The 20,044-nt window shown below is 47.1% G+C and overlaps 1 protein-coding gene across 1 annotated transcript in view; it reads right to left on the bottom strand.

The window, feature by feature from the left end:
* The window catches only part of IGDCC3 (immunoglobulin superfamily DCC subclass member 3), a 106,330-nt gene that overhangs the window by 69,007 nt on the left and 17,279 nt on the right, over positions 1-20,044 (bottom strand). The window lies entirely within an intron of this gene.

Below are 20,044 nucleotides of genomic sequence, written 5' to 3'. Positions count from 1 at the left end.
CATGAATACAGCAGCAGGATGATCAGGCTGGAAAGCGAGGGTAAAAACAGAAGTACAGCCTGTTTGCAAAGCTCTCTGAAGTGCCAGATACTTGCACATGCCTGAAAATAAGATTGATGCTATTCATGCCCGGCGTGCTTGTTTCCTGCTTGGCAATGGCATGTGCACTGAATCGAATCTGCTAATTGTTCCGTCCGCACCACGACTTGCAAACTAGATCACTTAGGAGCCAAGAGAAAATAAATGAGGTGTTTATTAGAAGGAAGGCTGGTTTCATATTCTTCATAAAAGCAAAACAGCTCTGATTCTCAGTGCCGTCTCTGAACTGCCTTTCTGGTTGAGATGTGACTTAGAGCTGCTAGGCCTTTTATTCCTCCAGAGATACTCATTCAGCATTCAAAACAGAAAAGCATTATAGTAACTCTGCCATTTATTTTCAAAGTAAACAGGTTTCTTGTTCATTAATTACATGGGTCTTCAGATAACACACACAATTTCCCATTACCTGGAGTCTGTGCAGTTTGTTCCCTGCATGCCAGAACACTGTAGACTTTTTATCAAGCAATTCTGCTTCATTTTAATCTGTGATTTATCTGAGGGCCCAGCATCGGTGCCTGAAGGGTATTGTTTAAGTAACAATACTGATGTACACATTCCCACATCAAATGTCAAGGGAGAAGAAGGCTGCTCCAGAGGATGCATGGACTCAAAGGAAATCATTAAAAGCCACTGGCTTGCAGAAACTAAACTGTATTCGAAAAGAAAAACTAACAACAGACAGGAAGCTACTGGCAACCAGGCATGGCTTAGGAAAGCAGCTCTGGGGGGAATAGCTCGGTTTCCCCTTACAAACTCTCATCATGGCCCAGATTTCTTTTTTAGGCAGTGACAGACACAAATTGAAATTCCAGTTCATACACACAGCCCCGGTGTGTGGATCGGTGTCATTTGGATTTAATTCTCATTTTTCCCCAAAATGCAGCACCGTCACACCTGCGGCTATCCCTTTGAGGCAACAGCAAACCTGCCACCACCCATGGATGGAGCCGGGATTTCACCAGCCTTCCTCGCCCCCGCCAGCTTTGAAGCCACTGGAAATTAGTGTAGCCCCATCAAAACCAACAACTCCAATTAAAAGCTGTTGAGAACCTTTCCCACTTTATATCCCAAATGTGTTCCTGCTAAAAGCACACCCTCAAGCAAGCGCAAATCAATCTTGGGAACGCCAGAGTTTTGTGACAATAGGAAAAAGAGATGCTTCATATTTGCTGACTCTTCCCATATTCGCTGACTCTTCCCATATTCGCTCAAGAAAGAAGAAGTATTTATTCCTAGGATGTGATCTGCACTGCAATTGACTTACAAGCTACTTTTAAATTAAGGGAAGGGCACAGTGCTATGTAAAAGGCTAATCAGCACAACGCAGGGAGAAAGCAAGCCGTTAGTTTTGTCAGAATAATTTTTAAAAGAGCTAATAAAGCAAGACACCATTATCTCATCCCTGCTCCTCAAAAAAGGTCACCAGATGCTACTAACATGCCAAAGATGGAGGCAGCTTTCAAAGATGTTGTGTAAAGAGTCTTCAATCCAGCGGAGCAGTAAAGCACCTACTCAATTTACAGCTGAGAGTAATGCCACCAAGTGTTGACTTTGTGGCTCAGATCCTAGAAAAAATAACTTTACTAGAGACTCCAAGGAGACAGGTACTACAGCCCTCTGGAAAGCCAAGCTGTGCATGTTCCTCCAAGGAGGTTGGATTGGAGCCTATGAAGGATAGCAGAGAAAAGAGCTGCTGGTTTTATTTTTTCAGTAACAGATCATGTTAACGAAGTCTTGATGCTATGGAGGTCCTCTGCAAACATGGGGAAGCAATGCCAGGGAGGGGGACCCTGGCACAATGTGGCCCCAGGGTGCTGGCAGGAACCCACACAGATGCCACTCTCCGCAGTTGCATCTCCTCAATGAGTTTCCAGCCCCGGAGGTAGCTGTGTTCTCTGAGGGAACAGGGCATTTTAAGGAAGAATTTGAGGCAGGACTATGAGCCCCAGCAGCATCAGCTCTTTTCCTGCAGGAAGCCCAACAGTTTTGCAGATCTTCAGGAGCACAGGGTACAAAGCTGTTATTGCCAAGCTCTGGAGCTCTTCCCAAGACGAAGTAGGTGCTATTTCCTTAGGAAACCAATACAGAGCAGAGGGAAAATGGGAGGATGCCCTCCTAGTTTGACATCAAGCTAGGCACCACCAAACTTCACTAGCAGGCAGCACCATAGCTGCTGTCATTTCACCATTGTTTTACTGTGTTTTGTTCAAACTCAGACTGCATTTTACTTTTTCAACCATCAGCAGAGCAGCTCCAGAAGTCCATGTTCCTGGCTCGCCAATATGATGATGCCTCCAGCAATTAGGAGTTATCTCACAAGAGTGAATTAATATAGCTGGCACTGCCTGATCTGAGCCCAGTTCGGGAAACATCCCACATAAGAACAGCAAAGTAACAGGCTCAGCCTGGCCTTAAAGGATCTTCAGACCACACCTTGGTGCTGTGCTGATTAGGGATGCTTTCCATAAACAATCATCACAGGAAAAAATCTCACCTTGCACCACCACCACCATTTTACTGTGGGCTGTGGGACTCTCCCAGCTGAAGGACTGACAGCTCAAACCACTTGCATGACTCCCAGCTACTTCTTTTCCTTCTTCCCCAAGGCTGAGGCCATTTCTGTGCTTTAGCCACCTCCAAAGTGTTGTCGTGAGCCTGCACTTGCAGCCCACGTGAAGTCCACCAGCTCTCCATGACCATAGCAACCTGCCAGGAACCAACCTGTGCTGCAAGGTCCCAGGGACACACATCGCTTATTCTAGCACTATGGGATTCTTGGTGATACCATGTCCAGAAAGCAATAGCATCACCAGAAATGCCACTTATCACTCAACAATCGATAGACATAGATGTATGTAGAGCGGTTGTGCTGTGAATTCAAAGAGCAGCTCCAAGATAAGCTGGAAATGCAGCAGATCTCATAGACCTCCTCTCAAAATAATACAAAATACCAATGTCTTTAGGGAAAAAACATTTCCAGTGTACTTCAATAAGGAAGGGATAGAAGAATTAGATGCTAATTCATCTGCAAATATAATTAAACTCTGCAACACTAAGACTTCACTGTTAATTTAGTTGTACGTCCATGTCATATGTGCAACAAATCAGAAACAGGCCTGTTAATTTACAACTTTATGTATAATATATTCAGAACGTCGCATAAAATGGCAGGAATACAGGCAGTTCCATCTAAAACCCTGCAGTTGGTAAATTAAATCTATCTGCAGCAAAGTAAATTGAAATACATACTGAACTTATTACTGTGTCTAGTTTAATATCTACAAATGGGTTGGATTTCTCCAGGTGAATATTAGCCATATGCAGCGAAAGAAATTTGGCTGTTTCCATCTCTCTGCTCACAATATTGCTCTCATCCAGGAGGAGCTACTTAGCCCCAACTGGCACTGGAAGTTTAGGGTGGATGGTGGGGGTGGAGTTGCCAGCACACAAAAGTTACAAAATGTGACTGTCCTCCAAATATTAATAGGAATAAATACTGTATTTTCAAAACACAGCAGGGTCTTGTAGTGTGCCTGCAAGATGTCAGACACACAACTGGAAAAATCAAGGTGTTTTGGTCCTTCACAGAAGCATTCAGATGTCTTCATACCCAGGGCACCATCAAACATGCACTCGGGAAGGTCAGGGATGTCCCACAGGCTATTATAGCCAAGGCCTTAGGACACAATTCAGGGCTGAACAGAAATTTGAGGGGGAAGAAAATACTCATGTAAAATGTTTTTTGCACCCAAGACAGTCTACAGGATCCCTTTGCTCCCAAGCCAGCAGACCCAAAGATGGTTGGACCGAACATCACTTTCTAACCAAGACACCCAGCCTGAGCTGTGCAATGATTTCCTAACTTTCTTTAAAGAATCCAGGCCAGCACGTGAGACCGTGCTTGAATTTAATTTTCAGAAAAAAACCCATCCCCTCTTTTCACCCCCACCACACTGCTCCTTCCTAACGGGCTTTATTTAAACAGGACTCACCAAGAGCTCTCCCCCCAGCCCCTTTAATACTTTCAAGCCATAATGCCTGAAAGGCTCTTTCCCTGGACCTTGCACGGTTTATAGGGTTAATTGAATGCACACTGATCCACTAAGTGTCCATAAGAAGAAGCACCATTCTTTAAGATGTCATTTCTCCCCCCAGCCCCCTCCCTGGCCCCCCGGACAATGCTGCGGGGCACAGCCCCGGCCAGGCTTGGCCCCAGCAAGGTATTGTTCCTCGGCCGGGGGGGGCCTTTGGAAAACAAAGCAAAACAAAAGAATCCCTGACATGCCTAAAAAAGGAGACTTCATGCCAGAGCTAACCTTTGAAGATTTATTCCCCGTTGCCCTTGTGACCCAATTCAACCTCCATTACTCAGGAATTCCCCAGACAAGCCCCGAAAGGCAGGGATGGAATTTCGGACTTTCTAACTCATTTGTTTGTGCAGGACAGGGTGGTCTGGCAACCCTGGCCAGACAGGGGACTCGTGTGCTGGGAGAGGCTTTATATAAATATACAGCTGTATTTATAGGTACTTTAGGTATTATATGTAATTATCATGACGATTCCCTCTCCCTCCGCTTAAAATTGCAAATCCCCACCTTGCACAATGCGACTGGATTGTAATAGGCTTTTGTGCGGTTGCTTCCCTCAAGCCTTAGAATTCACTGCTTACTTTTGGGGCTGGAAACTGGAGGGGGGGGGGGAGAAAAAAAAGAGACACACTCATCTACATTATAAAACTGAAGCATGTTTCTCTTGAGACTCTCTCTAGTGGGGTGAGAACTTGGGAAATGCTCATTTAGGACATCTGCTCCAAAACACCTCTTGCAACAAAGCCTTGGGAGGGCTGTGGGGTGAGCGGCATCCACGAGGTGCCGGGCTGGGCAGCCCTTAATGCAGGGCCATGGGAGATGCCCGGACAGATGCATCTATGCCTGCCAAAAAGCCAGAGAAACCCTAAAGGAAAGATGCAAGAGCCATAAAGTCAAGACAGACCCACCCCCAGTAGCATTCTCTCTGCATCACTCTTCTATCTGCAGATGGCTTTCCCAACAACGCCGGGGGGTTGGGGGAAGGAATCCAATTTAACACTAAAAACTTGGAGGAAATAGCTTGGGAAGGAGTCATAAAAGTGTCACATACTCCTAGTCTCATTAGTCCAGCAAGGGACATGTCCCCCCCACTGTGCTGAATGCAAGCCAAGCCAGAGAGCACGATTATCCCAGGTCCAATTCAAGCCTCCGAATTCCACCTCTCACAGAGCCCTGCTGAACACGGGCTTTCTCTGGGGACAAATGCTGCAGCCCCATGGGGTGCTCGCAGCCCACAGGAGCGAGGTTGTTGCAGCCACTGAGGTCCGGGGCAGGAGCTGCACCCTTTTTGGAGGGTCCACTTTCTCTCCCTGCACAGTAATGTGCATGAGCTTTTTGGCCCATGTTTTGCTCAGGGCTCACTAATCAGCCATGGCTATCCTTGGACCCTTCCTCCAGGACAGCAAGGGGGATTTTGCATGCCTCAGGTGCTGGGAACAATGAGATCTCACACTCTGGAGGAAGGGGGAAAAAATTCTCTCCCCATGGGTAGCGATAGGTGACAAAACCTGGCTGGACGGAAAATAACCACCAGGGTCTCTAGCTGCCCACTGGCCATGTTCTGCAAAAATAGCTATAAGCTGTCTGCAGAATTCCTCAGCTTGGGAAGAGCTCAGGCCAACGTATCTCTGCCTCAGGACAACACCTCCCAAGGTGGAGGGGGACCTCCTCAGGGCATGGTCCTTACTCCAGCCCCACTGCATTGTGCTTGATGGAGAAAAAGTAACATTGTTAGAGCTGCTGAACACCTTGGAAATCAAGAAGCCAACAGAGGTTTATCTGCAGGAGACCTCAGAGATATTTGTCTTGATGAGACAAGGTGCTCCACACTCCCACAGCACAAAATACTCACACTGCGGCTTCCCTCTTCCAAAAGCCATGATCCTGCCTACCTACCTGGGCAGCAAGGCAGGAGCAGAGACCACTCACAGGCCATCAAGCATGACATGAAAATATTCTGGGCCAAATGGAGTTTATACCCTGGCACAGATGTGCCTCTTTGGAGAGCAGGTAGCTCTTGCCTGCTTGCAGCATCATCTGACCTCACCAGCCAGCAAAATCTCTGCTCTTCACTTACAGTGCCAGAAAGATTTCACCAGCTCTTGACACTCACAAACACAGAGTGTTTAATCACTGAAGTTTGTTAAGTGCAATAATTAATGATCTTACCACCATTTGTGTGTTAAAAAGCATTGAATTAGAATGGGACCTTTTGATGTTGGCTTTGAATGAGCACGAATTACTCCAGCAGAGCAGGTCTGAATTCCTCTCTGGGCAGGGCATGCAGCCCCAACAAGAGACTGAAGACTTTCATGCTCCACACCAACTCTGCAACAGAGCTCTGGACTGTTTCAGCATCATCCTACCCCTCCTATATCTTCGTGTCCCCTCTGAAAAATGACAGTGATAGCGTTCACCTGCTTCATCAGCCCTGCAAGAATTCCCTGGCTAATCTTGGTGTAGTCCTTTGTAGATAGAGGGCTGTTCTCAGCTGGAGCTGTGCTGATATAGGCCAGCTGGAGGTATGTCCCATTAAGGGCTAGGTGTTGGTCGGGTCTGTGTTCAATACCTAGGAAACAGGCTTGAGAAATGAGGTTATGCACACAGCATGGTGCTGCACGTGAACTAGTAAAAAGAGCTTTACTTCTGCCTAGTTGATGTAGCCCTGAGTGACTGGCTGATTACTCCATCTATATACAGTAAGGCTACAATGTAAATACATCAGCATCCTGTCAAACAAACCTCAGAAGTAGTAACTACAAGGTGAGAGTCTGGAATGTAAAAACAATCACATTTTTTGCTGGTATCTGCTAAATACATTGGCTAAATGTCTAAACTGTTATAGGAAAGAGCTTCAAAGTGACTATTGCTTAGCACAGCACACATCTCGGAGATGTATGCAACACAGCCCCATGCACCGTGCTAGCCAGGGAAAAGTTGTCTGCAAAATTCACTATATCATTATCAAAATCATTTACCAAGTCTCAGCAGACATACTAGAAAGTCTCCTGGATTTCTTCTAAAACCTCTCTCCCTAGGAAAGACTTCAGAGGACATCAGCATCAAATCCCAGTTAGCCACACCACCCAAGCTAAAAAGCCCTGTGGACCCAAAATGTAGAGATGTCTCCCAAACAAACACAGGGTAGGCTGAAACACCCTCACTAAGCAAAACTCCATTAAACTCCTGACCCTTCTCATTAAAATAAATGAGGTCTGACTGTCACTTTACCTTGCCACCCTTTCACTTAAAACTGATAAGGAAGCAGATGCTTAATTAGCATCCATCATGGGTGTTCACAGGTCTCGGTGTAAGGAGCAAGCAATCTGCTACTTCTTAGAAATCCTGGGTGACATCCTCCATCCACCTGCAGCGATGCATGCTGCTGAAATCCCTGGAGGGACAGAGGGACAAAACTCCAGGTGTGAAACTAGGGCTTTGCTAGGAGCCCATCTCACCTCCACATCTCAAGGCAGCCAGATGCCCAAGTCAAACGCCTACAGCTACAAGGTCTATGTGATCTCTGTATCTGTGGATAAGCTTAAAGATTTTCTAGCTCTTAGCCAAGATAACTCATCCACTCCAGTTAAGGACCCAGGAATGGAGAATTGTACAGTCCCCATATGCTAATAGACATGCATAAACTCCCATTAGCTGGGGAGAGGCTGAGTGGTGAATGAGCTAAATTGGCTGCATTACAGAGCACTTTCTTTGTTATTGCTTGAGACTTTCCTGCCATGGACTGCAAAACTTCCAAATCAAGGAGCACTGAAAGGTTTTAAGAGGAAAAAAAGAACAGACACACCCCCCCCCAACCCAAACCAAAAATACCTAAAAAACCCAGATCTGTTTTCAAAATTTTTTAAATACCCAGGGTTTAAGCCCCTCATTTGAGGGCCAGCAGCTACAAGGTGACTCTGACATAGCCTATAGGACACAAACAGTAACTGATGTGTATACATACAACTAGTGGAAAGCTACAGTCTCTTTTCAACCCCACAAAGACAAGCTGGATTTAACACAATGATGAGCTCCCCATGTCCTTCTCCCTGTAGGAGAGACAGATTCTCAGCTAGGAGGCAATCACAGGGAAGCAGTTTGCATGTATGCTAGCTTGGTCCAAGGACACAACTACATGAAAAGCCAGTCTCCTATAAGCTCTGTTCGCACCCCTTGTGCTTTCCTAACATTTTGCAGCACCCAGGGAAATCACAGAATCATTTAGGTTGGAAAAGACCTTTAAGTCCAACTGTAAGCCTAACACTGCCAAGTCCACCAGTAAACCATGTCCCTAAGCACCACATCTAAATGTCTTTTAAATACCTTCAGGGATGGTGACTCAACCACTTCCCTAGCAGCCTGTTCCGATGCTTGACAACCCTTTCAGTGAAGAAATTTTTCCTAATATCACTTAAACCCTCCTTAGCAAATGGTCCTTTTGGGAACTGCTGCTGAGCCCAGTCTGTTTGCCCACTCGGACCCACATTTGTGTGGGTCAGCAGGCTTCACATCCTGCTCTGCTATGCCAGACATTGGGATTACGGTCTGGCCTCCAGCAAGCTTCATTTTCCTGCGCTTTTGTCATATCTTGCCATGGTCCACCTTGTCCCCATAGACTCTTTGGTCAAGTTGCTTTAACCCGAAATACTGTAGCAGTCAGGAGCTATCCAGCTTCTCCAAGGAAGATAGGAAGAGACAAAAGTATCTCTTCGAGAAAGCCAGGAGGAAAGGGACCCTGGAAGGAAGGCACCAGAGCAGCGCTGCAATCAGACCCCAGAAGGACAAGAAGGTCGTGTTGGCCGTCATCTTATGCCACCTTCTACTGAGCCACAGGTGTATTGCTCCTGCAACAGGAATGCAAACCAGAGCTTGCATCTTCTGACACTACTCACCCAAATCTCAGGGAGGAATTACTACAAGGAGCACTAATAAGGAATAAGAAATCTCCAAGGTGCCGAGATTGTCTAAATAAATCATGCTTCGAAGCGTGATTTAGCCATTCTTGTTCCCACCTGACAAGACACTCAGCGACTTTTCTCCAGTGAAAATACAGCAAGTTTTCAAGTGAGAAAGAGCAATAGATTAGACCCCTTAGGAAAAAGATAAAATGGACTATTGGCTGTTTAAGAGTCCTTGATTTGAGGAGGATGGTATTGTGGTTCAATTTTATCAGCTGCTCAATAGGTACATTTAATGAACTACATTGCTGGCGGTCTCTTGACTCAGATGGGAATTAGCATCAAACCGGAGAAAACAAAGCAATTTGATGGAAAAACACATGACTAGAGCAAAGTGGGACAGACACTACTTTGGCCTCCACAATATCATGCAAATTTGCAGCTGAACCCATAAAAAAGTCCACAAATATCCTGGATTAAAAAATAAAATCCCCCCAAATTACCTTTAAGCAATCCTCCATTTATTTCCCATTAAAAACTCCTGGTTGTGTAAATTGGATTCAAATGAATGTATTTACATTTGCAGTAGGAACCTAAAGTCAAGCTGTCAAAATGTCACTCTGTCACTCATGTTTTCATTGCACCCCATCACAACACTGAGACATTCCCCCCCCCCCTCCTTGGCAGCCTCTTTGGACACAAGCAAATGAGTGGCAGGAAGGAAGGACGGCTGCTGGGAGGGTGTCTCGTTAGGATGCTGTAGTGGAAAAGTGTTATTTGCCTGTGAATTCTGGCATGCCGGGGTCTTATTGTCATTGGCTTTCAGCCAAGCACTGCCAGGACACAAAAAGTCAATTTATGTCAGGATTTTCATTGACTCACTACCCCTCGTTCCTCACATTTTTGGGGCAGCTTATTATGAAAGCCGGCACTGGCCATATGTGGAGTTTTCACTTAAGTGTTCATCCTAATTAAGAGCATGCCAGGATGGAGAGTAAATTACAGCAGGCCAGTGTCGTGTTCACTGTGAAAAATAGTGTGTTATCAATCTGGGACAATCTATTGTGTGTCAAGTATTACATGACTCCTCATTTTCCTTAAAAAAAAAGCCCACGGGGAAAAAAACAGTCTTTAAAACCAAACAGTTAGAGCCATAAAATCCCGCTCTTCTAAGTGAAGTTTCTGAAGGCAGTAAAAATCTCCAGAATGAAAATAAATTCCAAGTAAGACCAAGATGTACCACTTGAGGCTAAACATTCAAGGGAAAGCATCAGTAAGTTATTACTTTTTGTTTCGTAATAGGATGCTAATGGTGCAGCGAAGATAAGGACTACATTTACATCAGTCCCTACACAAGGACAGGGCAATGATAAAGGACCTAACCCCATCTCTTCTGTTTTGTCCCCAGAAGAGCTCTTTCTAGGCTCTCTCCTCAGGCCTTTTGGGTAGCAGCTCCCAAACATTTTAGGACCAACTTCGGAAAACAAGCTGGAGCTGCACACAGGATGGTGAGAGGACAGCAGCATTTTAGAGAGGACACCCATGCAACCCAAGGGCAGAAATTCATCTCCTTTTTGGCTACTAGCTGATAGCTATTCTTGCAGGATCAAGCAACAAAATAACTACAAACTGATACCACTCCTAAACAGAAGTCAGTGCTAAAAAAGCTAGAAAAAAAGAGATTTGCAGCTCTGAGCACCAATGACAAAGTATATGAGCTGCCGATGGAAGGAAGAAACATCCAGCAGTCAGGCTGTGCATGCACCCAATGGCATGGACAGGGTCCAGGTCAGCACACAGAGGCAAGAGCTAAAATGGGCAACCCCACAGCTTTTGCTCAGCCAGGTTCACACCCTGGGGATCAGCAGACCAGTCTCTGGAAACAGGGACTATGTCTTGCTTAGTCTGAGTAATGTTACCTCTGGGAGGACAGCCGTGGAAATAAGGCACATTAATAGAAAAGCAAAGCAAACGATGGCAAAGCTGGCAAGTAATGCCACTTCCAGTAAGACACAGGAGATGGACTAACCTCTACAGACCATCCAGCCACATGCAGGGTTTAATCTGTAATGAGTGAGTGCCGTGACGATGGGAGATCTCAGTTGCCTGTCATACACGGCTGTAGTGCTGGCCTTAATTCTTCCACCCAGGTCTGGAAACCTCCCTGGTTTTGCAAACAGGCCCCTGTCTCTGGCAGGGAATAAGACTGCAGTCAAACAGCACTGAGAAGCACTTATAAACATTGCCCAGCAGAAAATGAGGAATAACCCTGTGTCTGACCAACAGCACGAGAATTATATCAATACCCCAAAAGATGTGCCAATCCTCCTGGCTACACTGCTGCCTCTCAGGACGCTAGTTTTACTAGCTTCCAGGAAAAATGCCACCTAAGCCAGAATTGCTAGGATGGGATAAGGTCTTCCAGCTCCTGCCTAGTTGCTTACTGTGCCAGAGCAGTCTGCTACCTTTTCTGGCCCCTATGCCATGAAGAAAAGCTGGAAAACATGATGCCTACAGTATCTAAAAGCAGGAGACAACCCAAGATATCTCTTAGAAATTATCTCTAAGCCCAGATTCTGATTTTTAAAGATAGCTGCTCCCAATCCAGAGATGGAAGCACATCCCATGTATCAGAACATCCCATGTTTTACTAATCAGTATTAAAAAAATAAAAAATACTTATTCCCAATACCCATGTCTTGCCCTTTTCTGTGAACCAGCTGGTTTGGACCCTGTCAGTGTCGGGAGACTGCATTAACCAGAGCTGATGTACTAACCCATCAATTCTGCACTCCTCTGAGATGTTGCCTTCAAGCTCATTATCCAAAGCCTAAATTGCAAAGAATTAGATACTTTCACTCTGCATACCAGCAGGGGAAAAAAAAAAAAAAAAAAAAGAATAAAATTCACAAGCCCACAATCTAATTAGGAAAAAACCTTCCAGTCCTGAAGCGTTTGTCAGTTTTTCATCTTGCAAAATGCATACTAATACCCTCTTCCCCTGCACACTGCGTGGGACTGCCATTACGCTGCTTCCATAACATGCCAGAAGTGATCAGCATTAGGCCTTCCTAATGTGTCTCAGAAACAATAGCAATTACAGAGTCGTCCATTCATATCTAAAGGCTTACCAGACTACAACTTCCCTCAGGAGGCTAAAGACATTTCATCGAAGCAATTATATTTATGTAGCATTAAAGTACTTTCTTTTAAGCCATGGCAGTTACCTTTTTGCATTAGAAGCACAGCAGTAACAAGGAGCCCTCTCACCTGATCCAAACTCCTCCAAGCATATTTTTTGCCTGTTTAAAGATTGCTAACACACACACCTTGGGGTTTTTGCTGCCTTATTTTTAATGTTATTACCCAAGAGATCTGACATGCAGATTGGAGCCTATTTACATGACAAGGGACCAGAATGGAAGAAGCTCATCAGTTTATTCAGCTCTCCCAGCTCTCATCATGTCATCAAGGACCTTGTGATGTCTGGCAATGCCGTGAAGCCCCAACTTTCAGCGTTTCACAGTTCTGTCAACCTTAGCTCTCATTATGTTAAAAGCGAGATGTTTTCAAGCTTTTTTTTCTCCACAAATCACAAATGCTAGAAACATGACTTAAGTGTATCATAACAGCTAAAAGTCAATAGATGACCTAAAGGAACTAATAATTTGTTATTTTTTAATATCAAGACTTCAGAACAAGTTATGATTTTGGGAGAGGAAAGATAGCTTGACTCAGGTTTTGAATGCTGGAAGCTGTCAATAGAGTACATTATTTATTTTCCATGTTTTTTCCCCTTTTCCTACAGGAAGCCAAGCAGATTTCTAGAAATACTCCACTATGAATTTCATAGCATGCACTGAAGAAATCAAAATGCAAAGCCTTGGCGTGATGTCTCAAATCTCTGCCATTCAACAGCTGATCATATTTTCCCTTTGAGCTGCACCAGCTGCACCCCACCGGCACGCCTGGCTCACACGGGACTGCTGGGCAAGTTCGGCACCCAGGATCCCGGCTTGAAAAGACATTCTTTCAAAGCAAAGGCTACCTAGCTCTGAGATGCAGAGGGTATTTTTTTAGTGCTTGAAGCACTAATAAGAGGAACAGATTCCTCGTGTTTGACCAACATTTCCTTGGGCCTGGGCTGTCCATCTTGCTTCCCGAGCCATTCACATTGGAGAGCAAGAGCTATCATGACTCTGCACACCGGTGCTGCTCAGCTCAGGATCCCAAAAGGATCACCCAGTGCCTCATCTGTCCTTTTTGGGTAGGAAACTAGCAGCCTGAATTTTGCAGCTGACAGAGCATCTTGCAGGCATGAAACCTAACCCCATCCCTCCTGCCTCGCTGGGTCCTTCTGGGGATGCCGCTGGCTGGACCGGCTCCTGGCCGCCTTGCCACACTGCGGCCAACCGTTGTACTGGCCTAAGGATGAACTTGTTGCCATGGCAGGAGTCAAAGCATGCGTTGCACTGCTGGCATGGCGGCGAGCAGCAGCACGAAGCGCCGGCTGCTCCTCCACAACGGCTTTTTGTTTTTCCTTTCTCACCAAGGCAGCCCTGCCACAATGCACCCATCCTCTTGCCACACTGGAGCAGGCTGGCAAAATCCAGCTGACTGGAAAGCACAAGTAGCACCGTGGCTAAGGGCCCAACATCGCATTTCTCTGCTGCAAACTCTGCCTCTTTCCTGCCTGCTGCAGGGCACAGCGTGGGAAAGCAGACCCCACAGCACAAGGGGAGCCTCCCACTGCAAAGACAGGACGTAAAGAGATGCCAAAGTTTTGAGGCATGAGATCTGTCCAATACAGAGAAGAAAATTTTAAGTGAGGGCAAATAGCATCACTTGAAAAGGAGGTTGTCTCCAGCTAATGCAGTTCCTCACTCCTGCTGGGATGTTTGTCGCAGGACAGGCTTAGCTCTGCTGCTGGGTAGTACCTTTTAAAACTCCCTTACAGCTTTGATTAGCCTTACTAAAACTAAGGGCATCTCTCATTCATACACTAATTAATGGCGGGCTCAGAAGAGGTTGGTATCCCTCATCACTGAAGATTTTAACAAGGAGAAATACAAAGGTAGACTTAAAAATAAAAGCAATGCTCCTTCCTGAGCAGCGGTTTCAGTGCCTCAGAGATTACAAGGCAGCCCTGCTCTGCGTGTCAGCAAGCCTTTCCAAAATAATGAGCCTGCTTCCGTCCCAGGCAGCTCCTGTTGCACTGGAGAAATGAGCAGAAAGGTATTATGGGCTCACACTCACCAGATGGATGTCCTGCTTTGTTCTCCGCTTACAGAAAACCCTACACATACAGTTTGGATTATCTTCATTGTAATTCTAATCACCACCTCTGTGTAAGGGAGGGAGGGAGGAAGGGAGGGATCCTTGCCTCGGTCAGGAGAGCTAATTAAAAGTTGTGAGTCATCCAGACTTCTCCACACATTGGAAATGCTTTTGGAAGATCAGGTAATCTCTCATTCTTGGGGGAACCTAGTTAGCAAAAGAAAAATTAAGCAGGCTCCCCTTGGGCAGGGAGCTGTACAAGAACAAATCCTGTTTCCCCTGCGGGAAGCGGCAACATGAATCACAAAGGTGCTTCAAACGTATGCAAACTACACTTTAAAACAGAAAGGCTTGTACGTGTTCCCCAGCACAGAAACACAAACACCTCCTATGTACCTATACCCACGCTGGCTGTCCAAGAGGCTTTTGCATACGAATGTACAATGCAGGGACCTCTGTCTTCCCCTAAAAGAACTTCTGAACCCTCTGGCTTGTTCCTGGATGGTTGGGTACAGGCTCAAAGGTCTCAGAAAAGCCAGACCCACAAGCCTCATGAAAATCAACAGCCAGCAGTGATGCGAGGTACACTCAGTGCCCCAAATCCTCAACCCCGATTAGCCCCAGAGCAATCAGTGCCGCAGAGCAATCAGCGCTGAGCAGTACGCCTGGAGGGAACCGGCCGAGAACCGGCCTCCCCAGACCCACTGTGGTGGGAATGAGCTGCTGGTGCTGATAATGAGCTCTGACAGCTTCAAGCGGGGTCAGGGCCCCCCCACACCACACTGATTCAGTCTGCAGGCGATGGGTCCCCAAACCCAGAAAGTCTGGGAGAAGCTGGGGAGCACCAATGCCTCTGTCCTCGATTCCTGGAGATATGAGGGTATCAGGAGAGTTGCCCAAGGTCACACAGGATGGCAGTAGAGGAGCTGAGCTTCCCAAGGCATCAAACACCATGCTGCATCAGCCAAAATGGTCAAGTCTGGATCCTTAAGACTAGCGCCCAGGCTCTCTATTTAGGATGTTGACCAGTCCCTGTCATTTAGAGGTGCTGGCCACCTGCAGAGTCTGAGCCCTCGCAAAGGTCTAGAGCACCCATGGGTTTTCCAAGGGGCAAGGAAGCTGTTTTCTCTTTGGCTACCATAAAAGAACCAGAAAACATTATTTTTGTTGTCATCTTTCAAATGGCCAGTCCAGCATGCAAAGACTTTTTCTTCTCTCTTCCCTCCCTTTTTTTTTGAGAGAGAGTTCAAACTGACCCCCTTGGGGCCCTGCCTCTCCTCTCCCCCCGAGCATTAGGATCACTAATGAAAGACACACTCAGGACTTTCTCTCCAACCCCTTTACGTTGCCATGGGAAACCCTGGTGAGCTGGACACGGATGCTGCTCCAAGCAAACAAAGTGTCTTGGTCAGCCCCCTCACCTCGGACGGAGCCACCATACTGGGGACCGAAGGGATGCAGCTGCATTGCTTGGCCATTCAGGGCAATATCACCACATAGAGCTCAGGACAAGAGCAAACCCCTGGACCGAGGCTGAATGTCCCACTGCCCTCTGGGAAAGATGCTGAGCTGCAGGGCAAAAAAAATGGTAATGGGCAAATCACATCAAGGAACAAGGGAAAACAGGGTACTGCCCCTTCCGCCTGATAGTTTTGGAGGTTTACTCAGTACCACAAATCTGCTTGGATTCAAATCCATTTAGCCTTTGCTTCATGGGAACCCCACAGGCCCTGGAGGACATTCTTGGTGAAAGGATGCTCCAGCTGATGCTCCTACCTTTCTGCCCAAGGCAAATCCAACCAAAAATAGACATGATTTTACCAAAACGATCTGCAAACTGGTTTGAACTGGCACAGCCTTGGGGCCTGGACATTTGTAACCAGCTCATCCCAAACACACATTAGCTCTGACGTTTTGTTGTATGTGAAGACTTGGGCAAACCTGAATCACATTTCTTCAGTGCTCAGTGAAGCCATGAACCCAACTTGTGCACCCTTGGCTTTTCCTGGTCCCTCCTACTGCATCCATGACATCCTCCTTGATGAGAGTTCACTGTCCCCCTTCCCTCTTTGACACCTCCTCTAAGTCAGCGTTCCTCTGCAGTCTCGGCAAAGCAGTTCGATCCCTGGTAGGGCGAGCTATGGCCTGAGATGAGGATGGGCATCATCCTGCCCAGAGAGATGGGCAGTGAACGCAATGCACTGCACTCAAAAGCCACCAGCCAATTTGCAGTGCCACGCTCCAAGATGAGCAACACAACTGAAGAAACACAAGCTCCTGCTCCTGGCCAAAAACATCTCACAGGGATCAACGATGACTTGATCCATCAAGTTTGCTCTTCCTGCCCTGCCTAGGCAGGGCAGGCAGGAAAACGCTTGGTTTTTCCTCGATGAATAAGCACAGAAGGATTGATCAAATGCAGCGGAGTACAATGCTGCAGCTGAAGTATGCACACACTGAGCCTTTTCTGCTACCGCAACACTGCCACTCATTTACACACCAGCAGCCTAAAACTATCTCTTTTGTACACCCAAATTGATCCTCACTCTTAATTAGTGCTCTCAGTTGCAGCAAAATTTCATTTGTTTCTTCCAAATGTGGCCTGATCCATTGTCCTTCTCCCATGACCTGTGAAAATTAGTCATTGAGCTCAGTGACAGTGGTAAGTGCAAAATGCAGCATCAAAGGGACATAATGGGGGCCTCTTAGGACTGACAAAAAAACACCATTAATCAAGGCATGCTCAAGAGGTGCCAACTTACTGAGGCATGTGAGTGGTGCCGGTCCCGAGTGTGGGCCCTCCTGCAGGAGGCTGGATGCAGAGGGCTGTGCAGGTGCAGAAGAACTTCCCACCACCCTGAGGACCGCAGCCTGCCCCAGGCAGGCGGGTGCGCGCAGGGAGGAGCAGCTACCCCAGCATTGCTGCTCCCTGGGCAGATGGTCTCTGCTCTGCAAGTCCCAAGGATCTGTCCACCTGCTTTCCAAAAGAGGTTACGGAGCCATGCTTTTCCAGGCAGCTGCTTTGTTTAGAGACTGGGGATGGAGATTGTCTCACGATACCCAATGCACTGCTTTAACTGCGTCCGTGGCCCCTACTACTGTCAGGAGTGATGTATGGGACACCACACCAGATCAGGAGGGAGATGTCAGCATCTCCATCTGTGTTTCCAGAGCTAACACGAGAGCCCGCAGGCTCCCAGAGCCAAACAAACAACACTATCTATCTGTCCAACAGCACTCTGCACCAATGCCCTTGTGCAAGCCCAGGACCAAGCTAAGGGAGAAGGCACAAACGGCACAGACGGACCAGAGTCGTGCAGAAGCTGCAGCAAAATCACGCAGGGAATTATCCCAGGGATCAGGGCCTGAGAGCCCCATGGACAAACCTGCGCGGGTACAAAGCCAGGGCAGCCCTGCAACCAGTGAGACAGCAGTGGGGGAGCTGAAAGGGTAAGGGACCGATTTTAGCTGGTTGGGGTAGAGAGAGTTTTAATATCAGAAAATCAAAGCAAAGAGGTAAATCTCTGCAAAATTCAAACCTCCATAGCAAAGCAGTGTGTCTAAACCCTCTCCCGCAAATCCATGTCATTAAACAGAATAACTTGGACTCGGCAAATCCAAACGACTCTCACTTTCAAGGTCCTGCATTCAGAAGCCCACAATGGAGAACAATGAGGTAGAGAAAAAGCCGAGGATCTTGACGCTGCATTCAGAAGGCCATCTGGTCTGGCCAGCACAGCCAGCGCTGGGAACGGGCAGCAGCGTTGTGGGTTGAGATTTAATTTGAGCCACTTATTGAGTGACCTCAGGCGAATCGTTTGACCTCCTTTTGCCTCGGTCAACCCAACTGTAAAATTGGGTTTAAAGCAAGAACCTCTCTGAAAACCATATGCTGTGCCTAGGAGGAGTGGGAGCAAACTCCCTTCCCAGCAACGGGGCCGCAATGGCGGGTAGAGCCAAAACTGGAGCAGAAGAGGCGGTGCAGGGAGCTAGGATCCAGCATCCCTTGGTGTCGGGGGGCTCCGGCCGAGAGTTCTCCCAGGTCTCATCCTGCCAGCCCTGGGAAAGCAGCTTTGGGCCCCGTGCAGGGACTCACCCATAAGAGGGGATTTGTGAGGTCTGCCCTTCCTCATATCACTACAGCACCCAAAGGCCCCAGATATTCAAAACAGGGTACCCAAATCCCAATCTCATAGCAGGCAGGCTGCTGTGGGCAGGGATCAGCACAAAAGACATAGCCCTGACACAATCAGGTATCTTTCTCTACCGCTTCTGTGCCCTTTTATTTATTTACGTATTTTGCTGTTTTCAGTAACTGTGGGTTACAGCCATGACAAGAGCTTCGAGGCAAACGCAGCGATGCTTTCCTTTAACTCACTGGTTACCTGCTAGATCAAGAGCATTGATTGCTCTGATCAAATGTCCCCAAAAATGAATTCCTACTCACAGTCTTGCCAATGAATGGCGGCAGAAAAGCAGCCCCTCTCACCTGGGCACCAGCCTCTCCCCAGCACTGCGCACCCTTCCCCTCTTGGCAGGCTTGCAGGGAAGCAACAGTGCAAATGAAACACCGAACCCAGCTAACGTGGGTCCCCAATAAACACAAAATAGCAATTTGCCCCACCAAGGTGCTCACAGGGGTGTGCAAATGATGGCACTGACAGTAAACCCACCCTGAGTTCAGAGAAGGGAAACTGAGGCAGAGCTGGTGCATGGATGTTACTGGCCAGCTGGGACCCTCATAGGGCAGAATGAGAGTGAGAGCCACATATAACCATCACACCACCACCAGCCCGCTGGAAAGACAGCCGTATAACTAGTGGCATTACAAATCCTTAAGCTGAGACAAGCCTGAGTAGATAAAGAGCTGCTCTAGGTGACAGCATCAAAGAGATCCTGGGGTGATGACTGCAAGCAGAAGACTAAGGTAGCAGAGACCTGCCCTCCCGAATAAAATAACAGAGGAGGGTGGCCCCACGCTTCAAGGAGAGGCTGGAGCAAAGTAGCAGCCAGAAGGACAAGCAGTGTAAAAGCACGTGAGGCTGGGCACCGTGCTGCCTCCACAGAGCTGCCTGCGCAGGTACCAGCAGAGTGTCACCCCATGTTAAAAAAGCAGGCAGTGAACTCAGGAGCAGCCTCATGCTGCAGGTGCAGGCTGCAGAGATGTCAGAACTTCCTCAGCTGTGCTCCAAGAGTTAATTGAGACAAATAACTCAACAGTGCTACCATTAATGAAATTCTTCTGATATATTTCCCCTGAGCTTTCTATAAATGACTAAGTGACATTACTGCCTGCAGTGCAAACCCCCTATATGAGAGATAACATTGCCGGAGCTAAGGTTGGCGCATCCACGTTAGAAGCCTCGCAAAGAAGTGCAAGATGATATTTAAATAACTATCACACTGCTAAGAAATGAGCAGCCAAAAGAAATATGGTCTTATAATGTGCTCAAGTCTCAGGATGAATCCTGGCTGTTACATGCAGACACTGAAATGCAGTGGGTGGTAAGTGACAAACTCTTTTAATCCCACAAATCTACTAAAATTCCCAGTCAAATCTCTCCGGTCTCCCACCGGTGACTCCTATATTTGTACATTTGTTTTGCAGCACACACAGGGCCAAATACTGCAATAGTACAGATTTTAGAGGCAGCATCACGTGAGCCAGTCATGTCCTAGAGA

This window comes from Harpia harpyja, chromosome 14 (genome assembly GCF_026419915.1).
Source record: "Harpia harpyja isolate bHarHar1 chromosome 14, bHarHar1 primary haplotype, whole genome shotgun sequence".
In the NCBI taxonomy this organism is placed as follows: domain Eukaryota; kingdom Metazoa; phylum Chordata; class Aves; order Accipitriformes; family Accipitridae; genus Harpia; species Harpia harpyja.
Note: the sequence above shows the minus strand (reverse complement) of the source record. Positions and strands in the feature narration are given on the sequence as shown.